The sequence below is a fragment of the Arachis stenosperma genome, chromosome 7 (genome assembly GCF_014773155.1).
Source record: "Arachis stenosperma cultivar V10309 chromosome 7, arast.V10309.gnm1.PFL2, whole genome shotgun sequence".
In the NCBI taxonomy this organism is placed as follows: domain Eukaryota; kingdom Viridiplantae; phylum Streptophyta; class Magnoliopsida; order Fabales; family Fabaceae; genus Arachis; species Arachis stenosperma.
In genome coordinates, this window is record NC_080383.1 from 59,619,896 (window position 1) to 59,634,108 (window position 14,213).

General features: G+C 38.6%; 1 pseudogene; it reads right to left on the reverse strand.

Annotated features, from left to right (window-relative positions):
* The window catches only part of LOC130942154 (arginase 1, mitochondrial-like), a 39,777-nt pseudogene that overhangs the window by 4,588 nt on the left and 20,976 nt on the right, over nucleotides 1–14,213 (reverse strand).

A 14,213-nucleotide genomic window follows, 5' to 3' on the forward strand; every position in this document is an offset into this window, starting at 1 on the left:
TAGTTCACTGTCTCCTGAAAAATACTCAAGTACTCCGGCATTGATTTACCTTCAGTATACTTCCTATTAACAAGCTTCCTAATCAAGAATGCTTTGTTTGCACATTCTTCCTCTCATATAACTCTTTCAATTTGTTCCACATCTTCTCGGCATTCATTTTGGTGTCAACATCTGGATACACACTAAGATCAAGCCATTGCTGAATCAAAACAACTGCCTTCAGATTTAGTTTTTTTCCATTCAGCATCAGATTTAATACCTTTGGATTTATCCCCCCTCCACAGGATCATACAAGTCCTTGTTATACAACATATCTTCCATGAGGGTCTTCCAAATTGAATAATTTTGGGAATTCAATTTGACCATATTCGGTCTATGAGTATTTTCCTCCATTTAATCAGCACAGAGATAAACAACCAAAGCTCTAGATACTAATTTGTTGGAAAAAAACTCAACAAAGGTTCAAAACAAGAACCTGTCTAACAGCGAAAGTACCAAAAATAATTTTCCCACAACCTGTATGATTAAATAGGCAATACCAAAGATACTCCAAGCAGCAAATATAATAGAAGAAATTAAATAATCAGACACTAGAATTTTAACGTGGGAAAACCCCCAAAAGAGGGATAAAAAACCCGCTGGACTTAGTCCAGAAAAATCTTCCACTATCAGAATAATGGGTACACAAACAGTCTTCCTAGTGACACTAGGGCATCTTAACAATCAACAAAATACATCACCAAAACTGATGGAATCAACATAAACCCTCCATAAAGTGGGTATCTCAAATCAGGAAAAAGAGAAGGCAATACAACTAGCAAGTTATATCCTAATGTTCATCTCTACACTAGGAATAACATACTAAAATTTCATAAGAAATGGAGCAAGTTTACCGGTTCAATCGGATCAAAGTTGGCTTGCCCTTTTCCCTCAATTTCTCTTCTCCTTCAACACTGCTGTGCTTGCTATCTTTCATTCAAAACAGAGAATGAAACTCTTCTCTCTCTCCCCGTGGCTCTTAGCCACTTCTTTTATTTTATTTGTATTTTTTTGAAGAGTTGTGGGTCCCACTTGAGGTTGGGGACCCACCAACACTTATACCAACCTGAAATAAATTGAGAAATGTATTGCTAAGAATACATGATACATGATGAAAACCATGGAAGAAAATTGAAAATTCACCACCATAAGTAAAGAAAAATCAACCATTATAATATCAGGAAGAAATCAAGTTAGCGACAAAAACAAATTAACAAAATTAGTCTGATGAAGACAGTCGATATAAGTGCTTAAATGAGAAGACAAAAATACGATATGATCATAGAGAATAATAATAAATTATATTTTGGAAATGCACAATAATCAACTTATAATGTTTGGATACAAATGCTATAAAAATATAGAGTTAAAAGATAAAAATAAATAATTGCCTGCAAGAGTCACCTGGCATAACCACCCTCCATGATTCGAGAAAAAGTAGCAGCATGTGAATACTGAATACTTGTTTCCTTCAAAGCAATGATAGATATCAGGATGTGCATCAAGATGAAGAATATCAACTGGTCCTCCAAGTTTTTCAAAGACGGCTTGAACAATTGGATATGATATTGAGTAATCGCCACCTAAAACTAAGGGCCGTAATGGAGCCTGGAAGAATGTAGAAAACATGAGAATCAAGCTTCATCTAGTTCATACAGCATGATATCTTGTGATAGTAGATCTGATTCTACAAAGCGTAATTATTTATTGTTCCAATCTAAGTGAAGCTAGAATAAATTGAACATATGAAATTCAAGGCCACCAAGGAGTTGATCTCATTAATCATCGTGTAAATGGATCCTTCCCTACTTGTGTTCACCCATGTTAGATGATTCATTTTCCCCCCTTGATGACAATGATATTCCAATATGAATACCATAGTTTAAGACTTATAAGCTAATAGCATGACAATTACTTCTAGATTCATACATGAATAGCCTGAGTAAAGCAATTGCAGGGAGAAAAAAATAGCAAGCATCAATAGCCTAAATTGCACTCACATTTTACAATTTGGTTAATTATCAAATTTCAATGTGAAATCCTGATAGAAAACAAATGGGGAAAATCTCTCATTGGATTAAACAAAAAACAAGAGAAAAGGCTCAAGTGTTGATGCAAGATTTTGAATACCTACAAACTATCTGGCAAGTACACCGAGTCATACTAAGTAATACCTCAGGTGAGTGAGGGTCGATCTCACGAGGATTGATGGACTGAGAAACAATGATCGAATGATTCACTTACTCAGGCAAGTAGAAAGTTGTATTTTGATGAAGGTTGTAAAACGCATTAAACAGTAAATTTAGAGAATTGAAAAGCAAACAATAAAAGTGGTGTGAAATATATGATGGAAAACAGTTAAGGCTTTGGAGTTGTTTATTCATCCGGATTAAGTTTTCTTACTAACTATTTTAATCATGCAAGATTCATTTCACAACAAACTGTAATTGACTAAACCCTAATGTCTTAGTGATTTAGTCTCCTCTAACCTAAATCAACCGCCAATATCTTGGTCACTTAATGTAGATTAGAGGGTTAAGAGCAATTCTAGTTTATGGCCACAGAAATCCTAATTATCTGAGACTAAGAGGATTATATGTCACGTATTCCGATTAGTTCAAGTAATTAATAATTTATGAGGAATTTGCTTTCAAGCTGTTGTTCAAGCGAGATAACTCTGTCGAGAATAACAATAACACAAGTAGAATAAGGGTTATACTGTCGTTCTACCCATATTCATAAGATGAATAATGAAAGCAATCTTTGAAACTGAATCAATACATTAATTAAAATAGAAAAGTAATAATCTCAATCCATAGAAATATAGAGAGCTCTTAGCCTTAACCGAGGAGGTTTAGTGGCTCATGACTTACAAAGAAAACAAGGGTTCTGAAAAGTGAAACGTGCGGAAGTGAGAAGATTCTCCTAAAAGGGTGAATTTTTTCCTTTTATATCTATCCTAATTTGATTTGGAACAAAAATAAAATAATAAATCCTAAACCTAAATATTTTGTTTGTAAATAAAAATTACAAAAATAAAATATAAGATAATAATTAAAAGCTAAATCCCACAAAAGATGCTCCTTTGATGAGGTTGAATTCGGACAGCCTAACGCTAAACGCCCAGATGGCGTTTAGCACCCCTATAGGCAGAGAGATCCCCTTAGTTTGCTTGTTGCTGGTGCTAAACGCCAGCTGGGCATTTAGCGCCCAAGGGGGCTAGTGGACGAAATTGTGATCATCAACAATGGCTCCAAAGACTTGGTGCTCTCAAACATAAATCACACTTTGTCACAACTCCGCACAACTAACCAGCAAGTGTACTGGGTCGTCCAAGTAATACCTTACGTGAGTAAGGGTCGATCCCACAGAGATTATTGGTATGAAGCAAGCTATGGTCATCTTGTAAATCCCAGTCAGACGGATTTAACTAATTTAAGAGATTATTGGTTTTTCGAATAATAATAAATAAACTGAGAATAAAGATAGAGTTACTCATGTAATTCAATGGTGGAAATTTCATATAAGTGTATGGAGATGCTTGTCCCTGTTGGATCTCTGCTTTTCTACTGCCTTCCTTCAATCCTTCTTATCCCTTCCATGGCAAGCTATATGTAGGGCATCACCGTTGTCAATGGCTACATCCCATCCTCTCAGTGAAAATGGTCCAAATACTCTGTCACAGCATGACTAATCATCTGTCGGTTCTCGATCATGTTGGAATATAATCCCTTGATACTTTTGCATTTTTCATCACGCCCAGCAATTGCGAGTTTAAAGCTCGTCACAGTCATTCAATCCCGGAATCCTACTCGGAATACCACAGATAAGGTTAGACTTTCTGGATTCCCATGAATGCCACCATCAATTCTAGCTTATACCACGAAGATTCTGATTAAGGAATCCAAGAGATATGTGCCCGGTCTAAGGTAGAACGGAAGTGGTTGTCAGTCACGCATTCATAGGTGAGAATGATGATGAGTGTCACGGATCATCACATTCATCATGTTGAAGTGCAACGAATATAAGAACAAGCGGAATTGAATAGAAAATAGTAGTAATTGCATTGAAACATGAGGTACAGCAGAGCTCCACACCCTTAATCTATGGTGTGTAGAAACTCTACCGTTGAAAATACATAAGTGATGAAGGTTCAGGCATGGACGAATGGCCAGCCCCCATGAAAGACCGAATGGTCAAAAGAACTAGATAGTCCAAGACAACTAATAAACTAGTAAAAAGTTCTATTTATACTAAACTAGCTACTAGGGTTTACAGAAGTAAGTAATTGATGCATAAATTCACTTTCGGGGCCCACTTGGTGTGTGCTTGGGTTGAGCTTGATCTACCATGAGCTGAGGCTTCTCTTGGAGTTGAACGCCAAGTTGTAACGTGTTTTGGGCGTTCAACTCTGGTTCGTGACGTGTTTTTGGCATTTGACTCCAGAATGCAGCATGGAACTGGCGTTGAGCGCCAATTTACATCGTCTAATTACGAATAAAGTATGAACTATTATATATTACTGGAAAGCTCTGGATGTCTACTTTCCAAAGCCGTTGAGAGCGCGCCATTGGGAGTTCTGTAGCTCCAGAAAATCCATTTTGAGTGCAGGGAGGTCAAATTCCAACAGCATCAGCAGTCTTTTGTCAGCCTCCTATCAGAGTTTTGCTCAGGTCCCTCAATTTCAGCCAGAAAATACCTGAAATCACAGAAAAATACACAAACTCATAGTAAAGTCCAGAAATGTGAATTTAGCATAAAAACTAATGAAAATATCCCTAAAAGTAACTAGATCATACTAAAAACTACCTAAAAACAATGCCAAAAAGCGTATAAATTATCCGCTCATCACAACACCCAACTTAAATTGTTGCTTGTCCCCAAGCAATTGAAGATCAATTAGGATAAAAAGAAGAGAATATACTATAAATCCCAAAATATCAATGAATATTAATTCTAATTAGATGAGCGGGACTTGTAGCTTTTTGCTTCTGAACAATTTTGGCATCTCACTTTTTCCTTTGAAGTTTAGAATGATTGGCTTGTATAGGAACTTAGAATTTTAGATAGTGTTATTGATTCTCCTAGTTAAGTTTGTTGATTCTTGAACACAGCTACTTTTATAAGTCTTGGCTGTGGCCCTAAGCATTTTACTTTCCAGTATTACCACCGGATGCATAAATGCCACAGACACATGACTGGGTGAACCTTTTCAGATTGTGACTCAGCTTTGCTAGAGTCCCCAGTTAGAGGTGTCCAGAGCTTTTAAGCACACTCTTTTTGCTTTGGATCACGACTTTAACCACTCAGTCTCAAGCTTTTCACTTGGACCTGCATGCCACAAGCACATGGTTAGGGATAGCTTGATTTAGCCACTTAGGCTTGGATTTTATTTCCTTCGGCCCTCCTATCCATTGATGCCCAAAGCCTTGGATCCTTTTTACCCTTGCCTTTTGGTTTTAAGGGCTATTGTCTTTATCTGCTTGCTTTTTCTTTTTCTTTCTATTTTTTTCACCAATTATATTTTTTTGCAAGCTTTTGCTATTCACTGCTTTTTCTTGCTTCAAGAATCAATTTCATGATTTTTCAGATTATCAATAGCATTTTTCTTTGTTCATCATTCTTTCAAGAGCCAACAATTTTAACATTCATAAACAACAAGATAAAAAATATGCACTGTTCAAGCATTCATTCAGAGAACAAAAAGTATTGTTACCACATCAATATAATTAAACTAAATTCAAGGATAATTTTCGAAATTTATGTACTTCTTGTTCTTTTGAATTAAAAACATTTTTCATTTAAGAGAGGTGAAGGATTTATGGAATTTATTCATAGCTTTAAGACATAGTTACTACATACTAATGATCATGAAGTAGAGACACAAAACGTAGATAAAAAACGAAAAAACAGAAAAATAAGAACAAGGAATGAATCCACCTTAGTGGCGTCTTCTTCTTGAAGGGCCAATGATGTCCTTAAGCTCTTCTATGTCCCTTCCTTGCCTTTGTTGCTCCTACCTCATTGCTCTTTGATCTTCTCTATATTCCACCCTTAATTGATCCACATTGTAATTCAAATCTTCTAAGGAAGTGTTGAGTTGTTTCCAATAGTTGTTGGGAGGAAAGTGCATCCCTTGAGGCATCTCCGGGATTTCTTGGTGATGAGCTTCCTCATGCATCTCTTGGATTCCATGAGTGGGCTCTCTTGTTTGCTCCATCCTTTTCTTAGTGATGGGCTTGTCCTCCTCAATGAGGATGTCTCCTTCTATGATAACTCCAGCTGAGTAACATAGATGGCAAATAAGATGAAGAAAAGCTAGCCTTGCCAAAGTAGAGGACTTATCGGCTATTTTGTAGAATTCATAGCAGATGACTTCATGAACTTCTACTTCCTCTCCATTTATGATGCTATGAATCATGATGGCCCGATCCACAGTAACTTCAGATCGGTTGCTAGTGGGGATGATGGAGCGTTGGATGAACTCCAACCATCCTCTAGCCACAGGCTTGAGGTCCAGTCTTCTTAGTTGAACCGGCTTGCCTTTGGAGTCTCTTTTCCATTGAGCTTCTTCCACACATATGTCCATAAGGACTTGGTCCAACCTTTGATTAAAGTTGACCCTTTTAGTGTAAGCGCGTGCATCTCCTTGCATCATGGGCAAGTTGAACGCCAACCTCACATTTTCTGGACTAAAATCTAAGTATTTCCCCCGAACCATTGTAAGATAATTCTTTGGGTTTGGGTTCTTACTTTGATCATGGTTCCTAGTGATCCATGCATTGGCATAGAACTCTTGAACCATTAAGATTCTGACTTGTTGGATGGGGTTGGTTAGAACTTTCCAACCTCTTCTTTGGATCTCATGTCGGATCTCCGGATACTCATTTTTCTTGAGCTTGAAAGGTACCTCGGGGATCACCTTCTTCTTGGCCACAACATCATAGAAGTGGTCTTGATGGGCTTTGAAGATGAATCTTTCCATCTCCCATGACTCGGAGGTGGAAGCTTTTGTCTTCCCTTTCCCTTTTCTAGAGGATTCTCCGGCCTTAGGTGCCATCAATGGTAATGGAAAAACAAAAAGCTTATGCTTTTACCACACCAAACTTAAAATATTGCTCACCCTCGAGAAAGAGAAGAAAGAAAAGAAGAAGAAGAGAAAATATGGAGAAAAGTGAGGGAGAGGTGTATTCGGCCAAGAAGGAGAAGAGAGGTTTGGGTTGTGTGAAAATTAAGGAGAATGGAGGGGTTTATATAGGGAGAGGAGAGGGGGTAGGTTCGGCCATTTAGGGTGGGTTTGGGTGGGAAAGCAATTTGAATTTTGAAGGTAGGTGGGGTTTATGGGGAAGAGTGTATGGATGTGATTGGTGAAGGGGGTAATTGGGAAGAGAGATAGAGGTGATTGGTGAAGTGTTTTGGGGAAGATTGTTTATTAGAAAGAGAGGATGAATGTTGGGAAGAGGGGAGAATATGGTAGGTGGGGATCCTATGGGGTCCACAAATCCTGAGATGATTCTGTGGGGTCCACAGATCCTGAGGTGTCAAGGATTTACATCCCTGCACCAATTAGGCATGTAAAATGCCTTTCCATGCAATTCTAGCGTTTAAACGCCGAAGTGATGCATGTTCTGGGCGTTCAACGCCCATGTGCAGCATGTTTCTGGCGTTGAACGCCAGTTCCATGCTTGTTTCTGGCGTTCAGTGCCAGCTCTCCTCAGGGTGCATTCCTGGCGTTTGAACACCGGGATGTTGCTTGTTTCTGGCGTTCAGCGCCAGATCCATGCTCTGTTCTGGCGTTGAACGCCAGCCAGATGCTTCTTACTGGCGTTTAAACGCCAGTAAGTCCTTCCTCCAGGGTGTGATTTTTCTTCTGCTGTTTTTGATTCTGTTTTTAATTTTAATATTTTTTTCGTGACTCCACATGATCATGAACCTAATAAAACATGAAAGAACAATAAAATAAAAATTAAATTAGATAAATAAAAATTGGGTTGCCTCCCAATAAACGCTTCTTTAATGTCAATAGCTTGACAGTGGGCTCTCTTGGAGCCTCACAGGTGATCAGGTCAATGTTGTATAGTCCCAACACCAAACTTAGAGTTTGGTTGTGGGGATTTAACACCAAACTTAGAGTTTGGTTGTGGCCTCCCAACACCAAACTTAGAGTTTGACTGTGGGGGCTCTGTTTGACTCTGTACTGAGAGAAGCTCTACATGCTTACTCTCTCTTGTTACAGAAGGATAGCCGTGTGCCTTAAACACAAGGTAGTCCCCATTCAATTGAAGGACTAATTCTCCTCTGTTAACATCTATCACAGCTTCTGCTGTGGCTAGGAAAGGTCTTCCAAGGATGATGCATTCATCCTCCTCCTTCCCAGTGTCTAAGATTATGAAATCAGCAGGAATGTAAAGGCCTTTAACCTTTACCAACACGTCCTCTACTAATCCATAAGCTTGTCTTACTGACTTGTTTGCCAATTATAATGAGAATAAGGCAGGCTGTACCTCAATGATCCCCATCTTCTCCATTACAGAGAGTGGCCTAAGATTTATGCCTGACCCTAGGTCACACAGAGCTTTTTCAAAGGTCATAGTGCCTATGGTACAGGGTATTAAGAATTTCCTAGGATCTTGTTTCTTTTGAGGTAAAGTTTGCTGAACCCATGTATCAAGTTCACTAATGAGCAAAGGAGGTTCACCTTCCCAAGTCTTATTACCAAATAACTTGGCATTCAGCTTCATGATGGCTCCTAGATATTGAGCAACTTGCTCTCCAGTTACATCTTCATCCTCTTCAGAGGAAGAATAATCTTCAGAGCTCATGAATGGCAGAAGGAGATTTAATGGAATCTCTATGGTCTCTATATGAGCCTTAGATTCCTTTGTATCCTCAATAGGGAACTCCTTCCTGCTTGAGAGACGCCCTATGAGATCTTCCTCATTGAGATTCACGTCCTCTCCCTCCTCCTTGCATTCGGCCATATTAATTATATCAATGGCCTTGCACTCTCTTTCTGGATTTTCTTCAGTATTGCTTGGGAGAGTACTAGGAGGGGTTTCAGTGATTTTCTTACTCAACTGGCCCACTTTTGCCTCCAGATTTCTGATGGAGGACCTTGTTTCACTCATGAAACTTAAAGTGGCTTTAGACAGATCAGAAACTATATTTGCTAAATTAAAGGAGTTCTGCTCAGAATTCTCTGTCTGTTGCTGAGAAGATGATGGAAAAGGCTTGTTATTGCTGAGCCTGTTTCTTCCACCATTATTAAAGCCTTGTTGAGGCTTTTGTTGATCCTTCCATGAGAAATTAGGATGATTTCTCCATGATGAATTATAGGTGTTTCCATAAGGTTCACCCATGTAATTTACCTCTACCATTGCAGGGTTTTCAGGATCATAAGCTTCTTCTTCAGAAGATGCCTCTTTAGTACTGTTGGATGCATTTTGCCATCCATTCAGACTTTGAGAAATTATATTGACTTACTGGGTCAACACTTTGTTCTGAGCCAATATGGCATTCAGAGCATCAATTTCAACAACTCCCTTCCTCTGAGGTGTCCCATTATTCACGGAATTCCTCTCAGAAGTGTACATGAATTGGTTATTTGCAACCATGTCAATAAGTTCCTGAGCTTCTGCAGGCATTTTCTTTAGGTGAATGGATCCACCTGCAGAATGGTCCAATGACATCTTGGAAAACTCAGATAGACCATAATAGAATATATCTAATATGGTCCACTCTGAAAACATGTCAGAAGGACACTTTTTGGTAATCTGCTTGTATCTTTCCCAAGCTTCATAGAGGGATTCACCATCTTTTTACTTGAAGGTCTGAACATCCACTCTAAGCTTGCTCAGCTTTTGAGGAGAAAAGAATTTATCCAAGAAGGCCGTGACCAGCTTATCCCAGGAGTCCAGGCTATCTTTAGGTTGAGAGTCCAACCATGTTCTAGCTCTGTCTCTTACAGCAAAAGGGAAAAGCATGAGCCTGTAGCCTTCAGGATCTACTCCATTCGTCTTAACAGTCTTACAAATCTGCAAAAACTCAGTTAAAAACTGGTAAGGATCTTCAGATGGAAGTCCATAAAACTTGCAGTTCTGTTGCATTAGAGCAATTAATTGAGGCTTCAGCTCAAAATTGTTTGCTCCAATGGCAGAAATTGAGATGCTTCTTCCATCAAACTTGGATGTGGGTTTAGTAAAATCACCAAGCATCCTCCTTGCATTATTGTTGTTGGGTTCGGCTGCTATCTCCTTCTCTTATTCAAAAATTTCAGAAAGGTTGTCTCTGAATTATTATAATTTAGTTTCTCTTAGTTTCTTCTTCAGAGTCCTTTCAGGTTCAGGATCAGCTTCAACAAGAGTGCCTTTTTCCTTGTTCCTGCTCATATGAAAGAGAAGAGAAAAAGAAAAGGAAGAGGAATCCTCTATGTCACAGTAAAGAGGATCCTTATTATTAGTAGAAGAAGAAAGGGGATAAGGATTAAGAAGAAGGAATAATCCAAACACAAGGGTAAGGATAGAGGCAGTGATTTGAGATGAGAAGAGGTGAAGAAAAGTGTTAGTAAATAAATAAATAAATAGGAGAAGATGAGAGAGAGAGAATTCGAAAATTAATTTTGAAAAGGAGTTAGTGATTTTCGAAAATTAAAGATGAGATAGAATTAAAATTAAAATTTAAAACAATCAATTAATTTAAAAAGAATTTTGAAAAAGGGATGAGATATTTTCGAAAATTAGAGAGGGAGAAGTAGTTAGGTGGTTTTGAAAAGGATAAGAAACAAACAAAAAGTTAAATAGTTAGTTGAAAAAGATATTAAAATCAAATTTGAAAAGATAAGAAGATAAGAGGTTAGATAAGATATTTTAAAATCAAATTTTTGAAAAAGATAAAATTTTGAAAAAGATATGATAAAAAGATATAAAATAAAAAGATATGATTTTTAAGAAAAAGATATTTTGAAAAAGATTAAATTTTTAAAATAAAAATTAATTACTTAACTAACAAGAAACTAAAAGATATGATTCTAGAATTTAAAGATTGAACCTTTCTTAACAAGAAAGTAACAAACTTCAAATTTTTGAATCAATCACATTAATTGTTAGTGTAATTTCAAAAATTTGAAATAAAATTAAGAAAAAGATTTTGAAAATAATTTTAAAATTTTTGAAATTAATACGATAAAAATGAAAAAGATTTTATTTTTGAAAAATTTTTTTTTGAAAAGATAGGATTTTTAAAATTGAAAATTTGACTTGACTTATGAGAAACAACTAATTTTAAAAATTTTTGACTAAGTCAACTCAAATTTTCGAAAATTAGGAGAGAAATAAGGAAAAGATATTTTTTTGATTTTTAAATTTTTAATGATGAGAGAGAAAAACAACAAAAATGACTCACAACATGAAAATTATGAATCAAAACTCATGATGCATGCAAGAACACTATGAATGTCAAGATGAATACCAAGAACACTTTGAAGATCATGATGAACATCAAGAACATATTTTTGAAAAAAATTTTATGCAAAGAAAACATGCAAGACACCAAACTTAGAATTCTTTAATGCATGGATACTGTTCCGGGGGTTACCTGAAACGTGTAGCTCGGTCGTCTGGAGAGGCCCGAGGTGGGGGTTCAGGGACCCGAGCTTGATATGCAGAGTGGTTGGTGGTTGTACCTGCAATGACACTCCGATGCTTAAGTTAGCATGGGTCCAAGCAGATATGTGTAGATGTGGAATGAATGTCATACCTGGGTGCTCCAGTGTATTTATAGTAGTTGGCCGTGATCTTCCCTGGATAAGATATTCTTATCTTATCTTATCTTTCGGGAGTTTTATCCCTATCTTTGTGGAACCGCCTTTGCTAGGCCTTTTCGGCCTTTAGGTTTGGGCTGGGTTCCTTTTGATGGGCCTTCCCTTGCTTTATTCGTCCGAGGTCCGACCTTTAGGCGTGAGCCTTAGGACGAGGTCGGACCTTTTATGAACTGACCGAGTTTGGAGGAGCCTGGTCAGGGTATGAACAGTGCCCCTGCCCGAGTTCGTCCTTTTTTTGGGAGGTCGAGCTCGGGCATAGTAGTTTTTCAAATTTCAAAAATGGCCGTTTCCTGTATTTATTGCATTTTACCGTTTTTCCTCGATTTCCGTTCGGGCTCTGTGAAGGCATTTATTTATTTGCTCCCTTCCTTTTTCTTCGTTTATTCTGCTCCCTTCCTGTTTTTCTAAGTTTTGCCATCTCTTTTTTCGAGCACCGCTTCTTCTCTCTCTTTGTTCTTCTTCCCCGAATCTTTCCGTGTGTCTTTCCGGGGTTTCTTCTGCTCTGCCGTTTCGTTCTCCTTGATTCGGAGCTCTTCGCCTTCGTTTTCTTTCTTCCAGGTTTGTTCCCATGTTTTTCTTGTGATCATATGCTTCTGTTTCTTTGTGTGGCTCTTGTTTGTTTCTTTTTTCTTTATGCCTGGGTTGCCCCAAAAAGAGGCGCCGCCGTTGTTTGTTTGCATATGGGGGGGCTCTTTTTTTGTTCTCTGGCATTTTTGTTTCGGGTTTTGCTGAATGGGTTTTTTTCGCTGTCTTCTTTTATGTGATTTTTGCTTTGCTGTTGTATTCTTCTTTGTAGGTAAGAATTTTATGTCTCGAAAGGTTCTTCAAGCGGTGTCGACCAATATTCCAAGTGGTCTTGGTTGGGTAGACCCTCTTCCTCTAAGAGTCCCTTCTGTGGTAGATTCTGAGTATTTAGCTAGGTTCCGTAGGCACTGTAGCATATGTGAAAATAGAGAGTCTGAGAGGGATTATGAACTAGTAGCCCCGGATTCTGAGGAGAGAGTGTGCTTCCCGCCCCTAGATAGTTCCGAGAAGCTCTTCTTTTATGCTTATGATTGTTTTTTCTCTAAGCTGAGTGTCCGACTTCCTTTTACCGACCTGGAGTCCGAGGTGTTATGGTCTTGTAACCTTGCCCCTACGCAGCTCCATCCGAATTCTTGGGCGTTTTTAAAGCTGTTTCAACTTTTGTGTCAGTTTTTGGGCGTCGCTCCCTCTATTTCTCTTTTTTCCTACTTGTTTGTGTTGACGAAGCCGGGGTCGGGTGGAGGGAAGGTATCTTGGGTCTCTTTTAGGGCTAACCAGGGAAGGAAGTTTTGTACCCTTTATGATGAGTCCTTTCATGATTTTAAGAACTTTTATTTCAAGGTCCGGGCTACTGGAGACGCCCGACCTTTCTTTCTAGATGAGAGTGGGGAGCCTTCTTTTCCTCTTTGTTGGCAGGAGAATGTAGTGTCTGCTAAGTATACCTTTGAGAGTCTAGATGAGGTTGAGCAGGCTTTTGTGGGTGTGGTGAACAGTTTATGGGGTCGGGCACCTCACTTGGACACGAAGAAAATGTTGGGAGATCCAAGCCTTCTCCGTTCCGAGTTAGGTAGTTCCCGACCTCTCCGAGATTCATCTTTTTTAGTATTTTTGGCTTTGCTTGTTTTGGTGGAATTTCTGTTGTGGTAATCCTTTTCTTTTATTTCTGCAGAGATGTCTTCTCAGGCGGATTCCATGAAGTACCTTCGTCGGACGAAGAAGTCTGTGGCCGCTCGGAATATTGAGGCTGGGGGAGCTTCTGCCCGATCTTCTCCGGAGAAGACTACTGTGGGTGTCACTACTCGGTCAAAGACTATTCCGACTCCCCAGTTCCGAGCTATAAATCAAGATCCTCCGACTTCTGGACCTGCTACCTCTTCTCCTCCTTCGTCCTCGGGTCCTCCTCCCAAGAAACAGAAGACCTCACAAGAGCCTGCGGGTTTAAATGACAAGGATTTCGATGCTCTTGGTTGGGTTGAACAGCATATTGATGAGCGGATAATTTATACGCTTTTTGGCATAGTTTTTATATAGTTTTTAGTAAGTTTAAGCTACTTTTAGGGATGTTTTCATTAGTTTTTATGTTAAATTCACATTTCTGGACTTTACTATGAGTTTGTGTGTTTTTCTGTGATTTCAGGTAAATTCTGACTGAAATTGAGGGATTTGAGCAAAACTCTGAAGAAGGCTGACAAAAGGACTGCTGATGCTGTTGGATTCTGACCTCCCTGCACTCGAAATGGATTTTCTGGAGCTACAGAACTCCAATTGGCACGCTCTCAACGGCGTTGGAAAGTAGACATCCAGGGCTTTCCAGCAATATATAATAGTCCAT